Source organism: Bidens hawaiensis, unplaced genomic scaffold (genome assembly GCF_021521415.1).
Source record: "Bidens hawaiensis isolate Kalapana, Puna unplaced genomic scaffold, B.hawaiensis_p1.1 tig00046205_1, whole genome shotgun sequence".
Classification (NCBI taxonomy): domain Eukaryota; kingdom Viridiplantae; phylum Streptophyta; class Magnoliopsida; order Asterales; family Asteraceae; genus Bidens; species Bidens hawaiensis.
In genome coordinates, this window is record NW_027498249.1 from 30,218 (window position 1) to 36,217 (window position 6,000).

Below are 6,000 nucleotides of genomic sequence, written 5' to 3' on the forward strand. Positions count from 1 at the left end.
AAGTTCTCAATGAAGCGTCGATAGTAGCCAGCTAGTCCTAGGAATTGCCTCACCTCAGTTGGGGTTTTTGGCGCTTCCCAGTTTTCGATGGCCTTGACTTTGGAAGGATCAACGTGAATTCCTTTCTCGTTTACAACGTGACCGAGAAAGTGAACTTCTCTAAGCCAAAACTCGCACTTGGAAAACTTCGCATACAACTTTTCTTTCCTCAACAATTCCAAAATCAATCTCAGGTGTTGCTCATGCTCGGCCTTGGTCCGTGAGTAAATCAGAATATCATCTATAAACACAATCACAAACTTGTCCAAGTATGGTTTGCACACGCGGTTCATCAGATCCATGAACACAGCCGGCGCATTAGTTAGCCCGAAAGGCATCACTAAGAACTCATAATGGCCGTATCTAGTTCGGAAGGCTGTTTTCGGCACATCTTCCTCATGGACCCTAAGTTGGTGGTATCCTGACCGTAGATCTATCTTCGAATAATAACTGGATCCCTGCAACTGGTCAAATAAGTCGTCAATCCTCGGTAAGGGGTACCGATTCTTGACTGTCAGCTTGTTCAGCTCCCTGTAGTCAATACACATTCTGAACGAACCATCCTTCTTCTTAACAAACAGTACTGGAGCTCCCCAAGGTGAAAAGCTTGGGCGTATGAAACCCTTATCCAATAGTTCCTGTAACTGATTGAATAGCTCTTGCATCTCAGATGGAGCTAATCGATAAGGCGCTCGAGCTACTGGCGCAGCTCCTGGGACTAAATCAATACGAAACTCGACTTGTCGCGGCGGCGGTAATCCGGGCAAATCTTCAGGAAAAATTTCTGGAAATTCGCGCACTACTGGTAAGTCTTCAATTCTTCGCTCGTCTCCTTTCTTCTCTACGACATGCGCCAGGAAGGCGTAGCACCCTTTCCTTAGGCACTTTCGCGCCTTTAGGCACGAAATCAGTTTCGTCGCAACTCCCCTTCTTTCCCCTTGAATTACCAAGGTTTCTCCGTTCAACAGTGGGATCCGAACCTGCTTCTCATGGCAAATAACTTCCGCGCGGTTCTCGACTAACCAATCCATACCTACCACAATATCAAAACTTGTCACACCCGGCCCTGAGCGGCGGAAACAGCCGGGCGCGCACGAGTGGGGATTGATACTTAAGCACGGGCCATTGCAAACATTCAAAGTAAGATTTTCATTGCGCATGAAAAGTTTAATACAAATACATTACATTGTTTAAAATTTACATAAAAACATCCAAGTATAAAAATTGTTGAAGATTTCCACGCCATATCCCCATGCGCGGCGGGAACAACCACGCGCATCGAAGGGATAGAACTAAAATCTTCCAAAAAGCTAGTTTAGATGTTCAGCGTGAGGTGCTCTAAGTGTGACTCCATGCGCTACCTAGTTATCTCCTGAAAGACACGTAAAAACATTTGAATCAGTATAAACTGAGTGAGTTCACAAGTCTTAGTAACTTGATAAATCGTATTGCATCATAATCTTGATACAAATCATTCTGAAACATAATTCTGATAGCATCATTAAAACACATGCTTGGTAAAACATAGTTCTATCAAGATATTCTGATAAAATCGTTCCGCGGGTTACGCGCGAACATTTCTGGGAACTGTGCTCGTCTATGCAAAGTGGCGCTGCCACTACGAGCTAAAATAAGTAATACCGTCCCGCGGGTTACGCGCGAACGTTTCAGGAACATGTGCTCGTCCATGCAAAGTGGCGCTGCCACTACGAGCTAAAATAATAATTCCGTCCCGCGGGTTACGCGCGGACGTTGTGCCGGAAAACAAGGCGCTCGTCCATGCAAAGAGGCGCGACCCCTACGAGCGGGCTCAAACCCATAGTACTGCCCCATGACCATACTAGGCACTCGTCCATGCAAAGAGGTGCGACCCCTACGAGTGGGTGGATCAAACCAGCAGTCCCTACCCTTAGAGTTCCAATGGTAAAGTGATCACTTACTCGAGTTCTAGCGCACATACATCGAAAACCTTAGATAACCGTTTGCATTACTCATCATGAAACATAACTTAAACACATAATCGCTTGCATAGCTTGTAAGTATACCATGATAAAACATTATTTAAGTACGTGTCCCTCGCCCCGAAAACAGTTTAAAAATAGTGAAAACAGTGAAAATAGGGGCTGTGAGACTCACCTGTGGTTCTTGTTAAGGGATTAATCGAGATTCGGGTTTTCTTGGTGTTGGCCCCGGAATCGAAGGTCTAGAATACGATTAAATAACAAGAAGTATATATATTAAGATCAAGAAATAGGAGAATATAAGGTTTGGAAAGTAGGTCTCAAGTTTATAACCTCGGCTTACCTAGTAACTGGATTGGAATTGAAAATAACGGATGCTCGGGAGATGATTAGTGCAAGTTTGCAGTTCTTTGGAGTGTGTTTTGAGTGATAATTTAGGTTACATATTTATAGGCAAACTCAAGGGAACACAATCTCTTGCTTTAGAGGATTGAAATCTTTTCATATCTAGGTGTAATGATGATAAAGTATGGAAATTATTATTGTTTATTGTTTATTTAAAAGTGGAGGAGTGGACAAAAGATCTTGATTTGATTTGGACAGGACATGCAGGTCTGGGGTTGGTGAGAATAGGGTGGCTGACAGTTGACTTTTCATGTTACAGTGTGCTTTTTCAGGTACTTTTGTCAGTGTACAGTAAAAAGTGGAAAATCTCTGAAACACGCTACTGTTTCCTTTTGGGCGGGAGTAATCTCCTTATGTCTGGAGAATAGACTAAGTGTTCTGTGCGCATCACTTTGTGCGCATAGCTTTCTGCGTGAAGGACATTTCTTTGCTGCGGGTAGGTGCGTAACCTTCTCGCAGTTAGGGATATTGAGTTTCATTTGTAGATTCTCCAGGTGGTCTTGGTATTTCAACATAGTGATCAGTCATGTTGAAGTCAATTCCATCTTGGAGCTTCAGACAAACTGGCTCTCAATGTTCCCGCCATGCGGGGAGGTTAGTTCCCTTCCGCACGCGCATAAACGATTTAGGATGCACCCGCCTTAGCATCATGAGGGATGGTCAACCCATAGACAACATAACGTTAAGTTACATGAAAACATAAAGCCAAAACATTCGCGCATGGCGCATATAACATATGCTCACGCTGGTTCTTAACATGGTGCGCTCGCGCAGGTTGCACATAACAAATGCACGCGCTGACTAACATGGCACGCTCGCGCAGGGCGCACATAACAAATGCACGCGCTGACTAACATGGCGCGCTCGCGCAGGGCGCACATAATAAATGCACGCGCTGACTAACATGGCGCGCTTAATATTTACAATCACCTAATTATTAGGTTGATTACTTAGTTTAAGGGATTGGGAATTTACCGGGTGTCACAAAACTTCCCAAGTCTATTGGCAACAAGTTAATATTGAACCCGTGACCTCCCATGACTATAACACATTGTTCAGCTCTTTCGTTCGCGCATAACTGCCTACCATTGGCTAGTTCTATAGTATAAGGCGTGTCTAGTCTACTGGTTGCTAGGCCTAGGGAGTCTTTAAACTCAGCGGATATAAAACTTAGGTCAGCGCCAGTATCAAATAAGACAGATGCAAAATGTCCGTTAAGCAAAAACGTACCGGTTACCACATTCGGCTCTTCTTTAGCTTCGCCTGCGCCGATCACAAAAGCTCTCCCGCGAGCTTGGTTCCCCTTTTGCGGGCAATCCCGACTAAAATGCCCTGGCTTCCCGCATGCGTAGCAGTTGTCGCTTGCTCCAGCTTCTCTGACACGGCAATTCATCGTCTTGTGCCCTGGTCTGCCACATTTGGCACATTCGATTCTTGCGCATTCACCCTCGTGGTGATACTTGCATTTGTTGCACCATGGGCGAGGCCCGCTGTATCCTTTTCGTGGTGGCTCCGCGGCCTGAATCGCGTAAACCCTTGCGCTTTCCTGCTTCTTGAACGGTGGCTGCTTGGAGTCGGACCCTCGGTGGTGAGAGTTCCATTTCCTCTTGGGATCAGAGGTTCGCTGCTCGATTCCGCGCGTAGTCAACATACCCGCACGGATCGTATCCCTTGTAAGGGTGATGGCCCGCGCTACCGCCTCATCAAAGGTTGGAGGCGCTGTGGCGTTGAGCGGAACCCTAACAACAGGAGGTAACCCAAAAATATACCTCTCGATCTTCTTTTCCTCCGTGTTTGCCATGTCTGGCACCAACTGGCAAAGTTCGTTGAACCGGTTGTTGTAGGCGTCGATATCCGTTCCTACCATGGTGTGGTTCCAGAATTCCTGTTGTAGACTCTGGATTTCTGCGCGAGAGCAGAACTTTCTCATCATCATCTCCTTCAGTTCCTCCCAGGTCTTGTGGAGAGCAACTTCTCGCCCCAATGTTTTCGTTTGAAGCTTCCACCAAGACGAAGCTGCCTCTTGGAACATGCAGGTCGCGTAAAGGACCTTCTGGTTCTCACTACATCCGCTAATGGAGAGAACTGTCTCCATCTTGTCAATCCAGTTGTAGAGCCCAATGGCCCCTTCGGTTCCCTTGAATGGCCAAGGCTTACAGGCCATGAATGTCTTATAGGAGCATCCTTTGTCCAAGGCTCCTGATTCGGGTTCTGGGGTCTCATTCTGACGACCCTGACTTGATTCGGCCTTGCTGGCCTCATGTGTTGCGATTGCTTGCGCGATTATTTCCGCGAGTTCCTCGGGTGTCATGGTAATTCCTTTGGCTTTAGTTGGAGGCATTCTTGCTTTAAAAGAGTGAAAATATATCAGACTTAGCGCATGTACTCTGAGCACATAATGTTATCATTATTTACTAGTGTGACCCGTGTTCCTAAGTGTGTGTATAGTTTCTTTTGAAAATATTTTCTTTGAAAAATATTTCATGCGATTCCCCAACGGTTATAGTCTAGGTTAAAACTTCTTTTCCTAGTTCGCTATAACCAGTGCTCTGATACCAATCTGTCACACCCGGCCCTGAGCGGCGGAAACAGCCGGGCGCGCACGAGTGGGGATTGATACTTAAGCACGGGCCATTGCAAACATTCAAAGTAAGATTTTCATTGCGCATGAAAAGTTTAATACAAATACATTACATTGTTTAAAATTTACATAAAAACATCCAAGTATAAAAATTGTTGAAGATTTCCACGCCATATCCCCATGCGCGGCGGGAACAACCACGCGCATCGAAGGGATAGAACTAAAATCTTCCAAAAAGCTAGTTTAGATGTTCAGCGTGAGGTGCTCTAAGTGTGACTCCATGCGCTACCTAGTTATCTCCTGAAAGACACGTAAAAACATTTGAATCAGTATAAACTGAGTGAGTTCACAAGTCTTAGTAACTTGATAAATCGTATTGCATCATAATCTTGATACAAATCATTCTGAAACATAATTCTGATAGCATCATTAAAACACATGCTTGGTAAAACATAGTTTTATCAACATATTCTGATAAAATCGTTCCGCGGGTTACGCGCGAACATTTCTGGGAACTGTGCTCGTCTATGCAAAGTGGCGCTGCCACTACGAGCTAAAATAAGTAATACCGTCCCGCGGGTTACGCGCGAACGTTTCAGGAACATGTGCTCGTCCATGCAAAGTGGCGCTGCCACTACGAGCTAAAATAATAATTCCGTCCCGCGGGTTACGCGCGGACGTTGTGCCGGAAAACAAGGCGCTCGTCCATGCAAAGAGGCGCGACCCCTACGAGCGGGCTCAAACCCATAGTACTGCCCCATGACCATACTAGGCACTCGTCCATGCAAAGAGGTGCGACCCCTACGAGTGGGTGGATCAAACCAGCAGTCCCTACCCTTAGAGTTCCAATGGTAAAGTGATCACTTACTCGAGTTCTAGCGCACATACATCGAAAACCTTAGATAACCGTTTGCATTACTCATCATGAAACATAACTTAAACACATAATCGCTTGCATAGCTTGTAAGTATACCATGATAAAACATTATTTAAGTACGTGTCCCTCGCCCCGAA